Genomic DNA, 11,464 nt, shown 5'->3' on the forward strand with positions numbered 1-11,464 from the left:
TCTATCTATCTATCTATCTATCTATCTATCTATCTATCTATCTATCTATCTATCCATATCTATATATATGTACACATAATTTTTTCTCCTCCAACTACCCTAATACTGACAAAGGTCTCATGAGTTACAAATATCGTCTTTCCATGTAGGAATATAAACAGTTTAACCTTAATAAATCTCTTATGATTTTCTCTTTCCTGTTTACCTCTTCATGTTCCACTTGAGTCTTGTATTTGAAAATCAAATTTTCTATTCAACTCTGGTCTTTTCATCAAGAATGCTTGAAAGTCCTCTATTTCACTGAATGACCATTTTTTCCCCTGCAGGATTATACTCAGTTTTGCTGGGTAGGTGATTCTTGGTTGTAATCCTATCTCCTTTGCTCTCCGGAATATTATATTCCATGCCCTGTGGTCCCTTAATGTAGAAGCAGCTAAATCTTGTGTTATCCTGATTGTGTTTCCACAATACTTGAATTGTTTCTTTCTGGTGGCTTTTAATATTTTCTCATTGACCTAGGAACTCTGAAATTTGGCTACAATATTCCTAGGAGTTTTCCTTTGGGGATCTCTTTCAGGAGGAGATCAGTGGGTTCTTTCAATTTCTATTTTGCCCTCTGGTTCTAAAATATCAGGACAGTTTTCCTGGATAATTTCTTGAAAGATGATGTCTAGGCTCTTTTTTTGATCATGGCTTTCAGATAGTCCAATAATTTTTAAGTTGTCTCTCCTGGATCTATTTTCCAGGTCAGTTGTTTTTCCAATGAGATATTTCACATTGTCTTTTCTTTTTTCATTCTTTTGGTTTTGTTTCACATCTTGATTTCTCACAATGTCACTAGCTTCCAATTGCTCCATTCTAATTTTTAAGGAATTATTTTCTTCATTGAGCTTTTGGACTTCCTTTTCCATTTGGCCGATTCTGTTTTTTAAGACATTCTTCTCCTCATTGGCTTTTTGGACCTCTTTTGCCATTTGGGTTAGGCTAATTTTTAAGGTGTTATTTTCTTCAGTATTTTTTGAGTCTCCTTTAGCAAGCTGTTGACTTGTTTTTCATGATTTTCTTGCATTACTCTCATTTCTCTTCCCAGTTTTTCCTCTACTTCTCTTACTTGCTTCTCAAAATCCTTTTTGAGCTCTTCCAAGGCCTGGGAATGATTCATATTTTTCTTGGAGGCTTTGGATGTAGGAGCTTTGATGTTCTGGTTGTATGATTACCAAAGAAAAATTCTATGGTCTGACTTTTTTTTGTGCCTTTGTTTGTTCATGATTCCAGTCAATTACTTGAGTTTTAAACTCTTTGTTAAGGTAGAGATCTGCTTCCAGTGTGGAGAATGTACTGTCTCAGGCTTTGAGGGTTTTGTGCAGCTGTTTTCAGAGATACTTCTAGGGACCTGTAAGTTTTCAGTTCTTCCAAGGTGGTATGATTAAGGATGAGGTGTTTACTGCTTTCCTGGCCTGTGCTCTGGTCTATGAGTGACCACAAGCACTGTTTTCTGCCTCAGAACTGTGAGGAGGAATCCTTCTGCACTAAGGTACAAGCTCCACCACACCAAAACTCCTCCTCACCCCAGGATTGCCACCCAGAACTGTGACCCAGATCCAAGCACAGGTAAAGCAAGAGAATCCTGCCACAGCACCAGCAAAGAGATCCCTGCAATCCCCCTCTGGTCAGCCACTCAATTGTCCCTCAGTTTGCGGGATCAAAGCTCTGGAAGCAGCCTCCACCCTGGGGGGTACTCCAGGAATAGGGCTGGGACCAACCTTCTCTCTCATTGTGGTCACAGACTTTTCCTACTGACCTTCTAAATTGTCTTTGGTGTTTGTGGGTTGAGAAGTCTGGAAACCACCACAGCTGCCCGTGATTCAGTCCTCTGAGGCCTGCTCCAGGTTTGCTGAGGCCTGTTTTGCCTGCATGCCCATGCTGAATGGCGTTTCTCTCCCAGCCTGGCTCGATAGACCTTTCTAATCAACCATCCAGGTTGTCTTGGGCTGGAAATCTGTTTTACTCTGTCTTTTTGTGGGTCCTTCTGCTTTAGAATTTGTTTAGAGTCATTTTTTACAGGTATTTGGAGGGGTTTGGGGGAGAGCTCAAGCAAGTCACCGCTTTTATTCTGCCATCTTGGCTCTGCCTCCCTAAAAAATCTTTTTGATTTACCTTTTTACTGCTGGCTATGGGCAGTTCAGTTTAGAGATTCATACCTAATACCACCTTATTCTATCATCAACTGGTCAGTCAGTTAATAGGCATTGATTAAATATTAGCCCTGTGCCACCCATTGTGCTAAACAGTGGGAATACAGTCAGTCAGTAAACATTTATTAAGTATCTGCTATGTGCCAGGCATTGCACTAAATGTTTTTGTTCAGTTGTGACTGACTCTTCCTGACCCTATTTGGAGTTCTCCTGCCAAAGATACTGGAGTAGTTTGCCATTTCCTTCTCCAGCTCATTTGACAAATGAGGAACTGAGGCAAACAGGGTTAAGTGAATTGCCCAGAGTCACACAGCTTGTGAGTATCTGAGGCTAGAATTGAACTCAGGAAGATAAGTTTTCTCAACTCTAGGTTAGGTACTCTATCCACTGTGCCATCCAGCTGCCCAAGCATTTATTTGATAAATACTTATATGTGAATATAGGCTGCTAGATGGCACAATGGATGGAGCACCAGGGCTGGAATATGGAAGACCTGAATTCAAGTATGGCCTCAGACACTTACTGGTTGGGTGACCCTGGACAAGTCACTTAACCCTGCTTGCTTCAGTTTCCTCATCTGTAAAAGGAGCTGGAGAAGGAAATGGCAAACTACTCCAGTATCTTTGCCAAGAAAGCCCAAATGGGGTCACAAAGAGTCAGACACAACCAAAACTACACAACAACAATCAAGTCTAATGATTGACTGGTGGAGGCTTTTGAGCTAGAGTATCAGGAGGAAAGAATCACAAAATTCCCCTTAGGTCACAAGGTAGCAGCCACCCTCTGGGGACCCAATCGGTGACTGCAAGTTCAAGATGGAGGAGAAGTTCAGAAAGAGAGCTATAGTAATAAAACTCAGGACATCCAATGTCTATATACAAGAGTCCAAAGATTAAGCAGTAAGCAAAATAAACTGTTATTTTTCCCCAATGAATTTTCTTTTTTTAAAATAAGATTTAAATTTTTGATATTCTGAACTTAATAAACATGAACTTATCTATATACAACGGATAGAAAAAGAGGATTGTATATGAAACCATGACTCTCCATTACATACAGTTTATTTCAATATATGTATATATGTGTATATATTTATATTCTTATATCACAATAATATTCTATTACATTCTTATGCCACATTCATTCTTTTGTATATCCTTTCTTACCCTTCAAGTAATTCTTTTTTAAACAAATATAAATAGCATTTTATTTTTTCTGATTATATGTAAAGATAATTCTCAACATTCATATTTATAAGATTTTGAGTTCCAAATTTTTACCCCTCTTTCCTCCCCAAGATGGCAAGCAATCTGATATAGGTTATACACGTGCAATCATTTAAAACGTATTTCCACATTAGTCATGTTGTAAAAGAAGAAATAGAGCAAAAGGAAAAAAACACACACACAAAAAGAAAGTGAAAATATATGCTTCGATCTGCATTCAGACTCCAGCAATCCTTTCTCTGGATGTGAATAGCATTTTCTATCATAAGTCTTTTGGCCTTGTCTTGAATCATTGTATTACTGAGAAGAGCTAAGTCAATCATAGTTGATCTCTATACAATGTTGCTGTTACTGGTTACAATGTTTTCCTGGTTCTGCTTACTTCATTTAGCATCAGTTCTTGTAAGTCTTTCCAGGTTTTCCCTCTCAAGTAATTCTAGTGGAAATGCTTTAAACTAGGACAACACGTTGCAAGTAATAGGTGTTCAAAATATAAACATGGTGTTCCAACACTCTTAATAGCACTTAAAACTTTTGGAATATGCTGTATATTGAATGTAAGAATGAACGAATTCCTATATAATCTTACAATTGGCTGTAGTGATTGAGTATAGCTGACAGCTAGGTGGTGCAATGGATACAGTACCAGCCCTGGAGTCTGCCCTCAGACACTTATTAGCTATGTGACCCTGGACAAGTCATTTAACTCTATTTACCTCAGTTTCCTCATCTGTAAAATGAGCTGGAGAAGGAAATGGCAAAGCACTCCAGTATCTTTGCCAAGAAAACCCCAGATGGTGTTGGACAGAGGCAGACAGGACTGAAATGATTCAACAACAACAATTCAATATAATATACAATTCTCTTAGCTCTGGGAAATTATCTACCAGCATTTTGAGATTACTCCAGAGTTAGTACTGTGTAGTGGAAAGAGCCCTGGCCTTAGTTAGAAAGGAGAGTCAGTCAGTCAGTCAACAAACATTTTAATCAATGGGCCTTTGCAGTCCCACTTGTGACACTTCCTAGTTGTGTGACCGCCACTAAAAGACTTTACCTCTAGGAGCCTCAGTTCCCTCATCTGTAAAATGGAGCTGGTACTACCTGCCTTACCAAACTGTCAGGAGGCTGAAATGAGATAATGTATGTAGAACACTTCATAACCCTTAAAGGGCTATATAATCTTACAATTATGATCGTATTATTACAAAGGACTGATTCAGACATAGAATTTCCTGAATGTGCTATTTGGAGAAGGAGCCCATATTCTTTATCAAAACTAAACATTTCAAAAAAACTTAAACAACATTTCTGAGCTGAGACAGAAACCAGTTCCATGACACAGTCAGATCAGTGTTTTGGCATACTACAGACCCAAGGTTGGCACAATTTTCACACCCATGTGCCAAACTCCATAAAAATTCAAAACAAGTGGTCTACAAAGAGACTCTCTAAGAAGGACACAATTTTAAATCCATAACAAGACAACCATTCATTCTGCCCCCTTGCCCCGATCCCCTCCTAGTCTCTAGAGTCTAACAAATCTCTCCCCTACCTCCAGCCCTAGTCTGGGCCTGGGGCCATGTTGGCCACACCCCTGGACCCTCAGCCATGGGCCCCAGCCTGTCACTCAGGATGGAATCAGACCCCAGCTGGGGTCTAGGATGGTTAGGATTTAGACAGCAGATCCAAACAGTAGTGGGATTGTGAGGTGAGTTTAGACTCTGCCACAGTCAATAGCTAGACCCACCAGAGATGCCGCACCTTCCAGTGGGGCTGCCAAAATGGAGGCCAACCCTTGCCCACGTTCACAGGGTAGGATGCAAAAGATAGAAGCTGCGAGGAGTAGCCTCTGTGCTTGGATCAGTGGTTCTGGACCTATTATTGGGAACCCACTCATCTGTGAGGACAGCTAGGTGGTGCAGTGGATAGAGTGCCAGGCTTGGGGTCAGGAAGACCTGAGGTCAAATCAAGCCTCCGATACTTACTAGCCGTGTGACCTTGGGCAAGTCACTTAACCCTGTTTGCCTCAGTTTCCTCCTCTGTAAAATGAGCTAGAGAAATAAATGGCAAACCACTCCAGTATCTTTGCCAAGAAAATCCCAAATAGGGTAATGAAGAATCAGACATGACTGAAACAACTGAACAACATCTGTGAGGAGTGCGGACAAGGTGTCTTCAGTCTCTGAGTAAAATCTGCTCCAGGCATGTACCCTTTTGCTTGGCCTGATCCTCTGGCTGTTGACTCTGGCCTTTTTAACTGAAGCCAGCTTTTTATTAGCTTTGTGATTATTGGATCCCTCCCTATCCTCATGGAAGTTATGGACTCTGATCCTGCCAGACGAATGCTTGGTATAGAAGCAACTGGCCACTTAATAATAAAAGCTTGCATTTATATAGCGCTTTAATGTTTGTGAATTGCTTTGTAAATAGTATCTCATTTTATCCTCACAACAACCCTGTTAGGTAAGTGCTATTATTATCTTCATTTTGCAGATGAGGGAACTGAGGAAAATAGGGTTAAGTGACCTATCCAGTTTCACACGGCTACTAAGTGTCTGAGGCTGGATTAGAACCCAAGTTTTCCTGATTCTGGGCCCAGCATTCTATCCACTGTACCACTTAGCTGAGTTGCCTTTTCAGTTGATGCTTGACTTCAGAGATATCAAGGTCAGAATTTGTCTTAAGTGTTCACTAAATCCTTGACACATGTCAAGATTAGTCAGAATATGTTGGTCTTTAATCTAAACTATGGCCCTAAAACACATCATAGGATTTCAGAGTTGTAAGGAACATGAGGGAACATCAAGTCTAACTCTGACTTTCTTGCCATTCTTAGCACACTGTTGTCTAGCTCCTGACTCCCTTTTCACTGGCTATTCCCCATCCCTGGGATGTTTGTCCTCCTCATCTCCTCATCTCTGTCTCTTGGTTTTCTTCCAGACTAAGTTCAAATCCCACTTTCTGCAAGAGGTCTTTTTGGGTAAGCCTCCTTCCTCCTAGTGCTTTCTTGCTGAGATTATCTTCCCTTCCTTCCTTTCTTTTTTCTTTCTCTTTCTTTCCTTCTTCTTCTTCCTTCCTTTCCCCCTTTTCCTTTCTTTTCTTCCTTCTTTTCTTTTCTCTCTTTCCTTCTTCCTTCCTCTTCTTTCCTTTCTTTTTTTCTTTCCTCCTTTGCTTTCTCTTTCCTTCTTTCTTTGCTTTCCCCTTTCTCAATCTCTCTCTCCACATATACATATGTATGTACATATTTATGTACATGTATGTCTGTGTGTATGTGTGTATTTCAGCATCCTTAGTTTCTTAAACTGACTTTTGGCCTCAGAGTCTCCAGGCTTTTCATCATCCTGGTCACCCTCTTCTGGGTGTCCTCCAACTTGTCAGAGTCTTTCATAAAATATGGCACTCAGAACTGTTTACAGTACTACAGACTGGGTCTGGTTGTTTTTTTTTTTTTTAAGGAAAAAAAAGTCAGTATACACTTAAAAACAGAATTAATTATAGGTGAACCCAGGTTTCATGCAAGCTGGAGTTGAGGGAAAGTTAAAATCTAGACTTGGACCCATTGGTTTAGACACGTGATTTTGTCAGCGTATTGAACTCTCAGTGTGGAAATTCTGTCCACTAGTGCAAAACAGCAACTCATCTATAACTTACAGTCTTAGACAGTTGCCTGAGACACTGAGGGATTAAGTAACTAGCCCAGGGTCAAAGAGTAAGTATGTGTCAGAGGAAGGATTTGAACCCAGGTCTTCCTGACTTCAAAGCCAGGCCTCTATTCACAATACCACTTTGCCATTTGGACCATTACAGATATTTTATTGAGTGCCTACTATGTGTACAACATAGTGTGCATAGTAGATAGAGTGCTGAACTTGGATTCTGGAAGATCCTGGGTTCACATCTTACCTCCCACACTTCTTATTAACTACGTGACCATGTGCAAGTCATTTAACCTTTCTGACCCTCAGTTTTCTTCTCTGTAAAATGAGGATAATAATACTTGTAGTACTTATGACATGGTTTCATTTTTTGCTTTGTATTCCCAGTGACTGGCACAAAATAAATTTCTTTAAAAATTTTTGTTGATCAGTTATTACAGAATGCTGCTCTGAATCTTAAATAAGATAACATATAAAACACTTTTTAAGCCATAAGGAACTGTACAAATGTCTGTTATTACTATTGTTGTTATCATTGCTATCTATCTCATTCTCATCTTTTTTGATTGGAGTTCAGATAGAAGTGATCCTGTGACCAGAATCTAGCCTCTTACTATTCTTTCATATTTAATATTTTGTGGACTATTGCCAAGTTGGATAAAATGACATTTTTTAATTGGAGTATTAGGATGTAAGCTCATCTTCCATAGACTCATTAACAGTGTATTTGGGACATATCCAGTTGTAGATTGGACATCAGTGTGTGTGTGTGTGTGTGTAAGCATATATACATATGTACGTATGTATATTCACATACATGCGTATATGTGGCATGGTGAAATAAAATAAAATATTGCTCTCTTTATGAATCAATGTTCTATCAAGATGACTATGAGCAGCAGTTCAATTGGTAATAATGCTTTTGGTTGAGTCCTCTAGGATATTTTGAGGTCTGTATTTATCATAAGGAGATTTGTCCTCTATCAGTCCATGAAAGAGAAAAAATTTTTTTATGCATAATTCTAGCCCTCAGGTCACCTTTGTCTAAGTATTTGGTATATGCTACATTTTTACAACCCACAGTTCCTATTGTTTCCTTGAATAATCTGCATCCATCATCAAGTGTGGGCTACTTGTGGCTAACCCTTCTGCAATTTCTCTTGGTGACCTGGTCCTGAATTGTCCTCAAAAAGCTTTCTATTTGCATAAATAAATCCAAATAACTCAGCCATTTCTTTAATGGGTCTTTGTTGACATACTGTTGGCTAAGTTCATAAGGATATTGCCTGTGGAGAACTTTTTGATTCTACCTTTGAATTTTAGCCAGAGGTGTACTGGGGCCAGCTAGAACTAGGGATATAATTGTTAAATTTCAGTGTGAGCATTTATACCTTGGAAATCTGCAAATGCTACAAATCAGGTCTTGGTTTATTGTTTTGTTGATTATCTAGTCTTAAGAAAAGGATGGAGAAAATATTAAAAATGCAAATTAAACTTTAAAGTGTATAATTTTCAGAGAAACAGTTTAATATTTATTAGTCTACCACTGATCTTAGCCATTTCATGGACACATCTATGTATAAACCACTTTTGCTTGCTTCTGACAGATCCAACTCTAATAATGTGTGCTTTTTCTCACTGTTCAGTTAAGTGATGTCTGCTTCTTCATATGGTCTGAGAACGTCTATCAATCTTCTTCTTCTATCTTAGTGAGGAACCATTAACCTTACTATAGCTGCCCTAATATGGTGGTTCCTTTGTTTCATTACTATTGTATAGGGTTTTTTCTTTTAAGAACCTTTCCAAATCTTTGTAGTTTATTTTATGATTCCAAAAGTAAATTTTTAGCATTGGTATTGAATAAGTATTAATAGCTTTAAATATTTTTCCCATTAAGCTTTGATTCAAGATATCAGTCAATCAAGTAGCATTTCACCCCTCAGTGGTAAGTTCCTCAAAATTTCCTGGCAACTTTTCACCATTAAAACAACCTCAAAAAAACCTTAAAAACTAAGGAAGGAGCAAAACACATTAAAGCAAATTAACAGATAACACAATATAAACAATAAATTGATAACAATGGAAAAATGACATCAGGGTCAATTCATAAAGATTCTCTGGGATAAAATAATCATGGTGCCTAGAAGCAGCACAAGTAACATCAGGTCCACCAAAAAGTGGCTTGAAAAATGTCTGACATTATCACTGATCCTCATCATAGGTCTGGATCATATCAGTTTAAGAAGCTAAATGGTCATGAGCCTTTTGCATACAACCTATCCTGGAACCTGAGTTGATATCAGAACTCCCTCCTTACTCCCATTCACACAATTTTCCCAAACCCTCCAGCAAAAACATCTTCTGATTTATGAGCCCTGTCATGTTTTAGCCCCTTTAAAGACCTCTACTTAGGACCTACCATCTTTGTTCATGGGAGTTGGATTAAGACATCCCTTCATCTTCATCAAGGATCTTAAAATCACTACTAAATAGACTGAAGTCCCTTAGTCACCCTAATTACAAAAAAAAGAATAATTTTTATCTTCCCTATATCATTAAAAAGCTAAGCTCCTTTCAATGATTCCACCCTTTGGTCCCCTGAACCCTTTTTGGGTAGAGCTGTGCAAACATTTTAGGAAAATAAACTTTTCAATTTAGGAGGAGTTGAATAATTTCCCTAGGTTGCACAAATCATTCTGAGGAGGCACAAACCTTGAGACCTGGGTGACCCTACACAAAGAGTTGGATAAAGAAAGTTTGGGGAGAATCAATTGGGGTTATATCCAAAAGTAGTCCATCCTGGCCAGGCAAATACTTCTGAAGATAGGATCCAAAAATTTGCTGGAAAGGAAAGCCCACATTCTCAAGGGGAGGGGTAGCATTGGTATATCAAAGATATATTCTGAAGTGCCTGAGGAGGGAGATTGCTGGACAGAGGCTTTAAATTTTCCAAGCCACAATCCAAAGATTTCCATTCTTTGCAAGATAGGACATTTATTCCCAATATTAAGGGGTTTGCTGATGAAGCTATTCCTTTAAACATCTATTCCACCATTCTATGATATCAGCTGCCTAGGGATGCCTTGGAAGATGGAAAACCCAATTAATATGGTAAGAATAGATTCAATACGTCTTTGCAGTAAAATTGGTGTTTTGATCAAAGGCAATCATTCAAAGAGGCCCATGGGGAGAAGGATGTGTTCTATAAGGGCTCTGATAGTGGCTGCAGCAGTAAGCATACTTAACCAACAATGCAACTGCACATCCAGAATAGATATCAGCTATAGTGGAGGCAAATCTCTTGCCCTTAGGTGGAGGAAGAGGACCAATACAATCAATTTGTCAGAGTCAGGTCAAGAACCACGTGGAATCACACTGTACTGATCTTCCAAAGGTAATGCTCTGACTGGCATAAAGGGCTTTACTGGGCAGAGGCCACTAGATCATCCTTGGTAAAGGGACTGTGGCTATAGAGTAATGGCTCCCATGTCCAGATTGATGATGAACCCAATCTTCAATTTGATCTTGTGAAAGAATCAACTTGGGGATTCAATTCAGCAGAGGAGTATTATGTCTCTGATAGTTACTAACATGTCTCACAAACAACTGTATGCTATAAGAAATATCAACCCAATTCTTCCACTGATCCTGATCCCAAAGTAGAAAGGCTTTAATTATCTAAGTCTGTTCTTTCTAGGCTCCGGACAATTCGACCAAACCCATAACCACTGTCCAAGACTCAATAAAAATGTTTTAAAAATTATCTGCTCCATCCCTCAAGACTTTTCCATGGGCCAACCATGCAACTTGTTCCCCTGGGAAGAATATCCCCAGTAACTAGTTAATTATATACCTTTTAGTAAGAACCATCAGTAAACCCATCAAAATAATATTCTTTAAGAGTTGAGACCTCGAGGCAGCTAGGTGGTGCAGTGGATAGAGCACCTGCCCTGGATTCAGGAGGACCTGAGTTCAAATCCCACCTCAGACACATAACACTTACTAGCTGTGTGACCCTGGTCAGGTCACTTAACCCCATTGCCTGGCTTAAAAAAAAGTTTTAAAAAAAAGGAGTTGAGACCTCATAGATAGGGCTCTATTGGGCCTGTTGGGGCCCTGTCTATCAGATGGTAAAGCATTGGGTCTGAGACTGGAGGTCTCAGCCATTGGCAACATCACAACTTGTTCACAAAGGGCATAAATGACTGATCATGATGTTGAATGTACTATTTCAATTTAGCGAAGTACAACTGTTGGATCCTACCCATCTTGCTAGAGGATCTATCTTGTGTAACCTAAATCATGATAGGCCATTCTGGATGAAGGATAATCAGATGGCTTTGTGTTATCATTACAATAGCAACCAGGGCTCAATAGCATGAATGCA

This window comes from Vombatus ursinus, unplaced genomic scaffold, assembly GCF_900497805.2.
Source record: "Vombatus ursinus unplaced genomic scaffold, bare-nosed wombat genome assembly UNPS02009062.1, whole genome shotgun sequence".
Classification (NCBI taxonomy): domain Eukaryota; kingdom Metazoa; phylum Chordata; class Mammalia; order Diprotodontia; family Vombatidae; genus Vombatus; species Vombatus ursinus.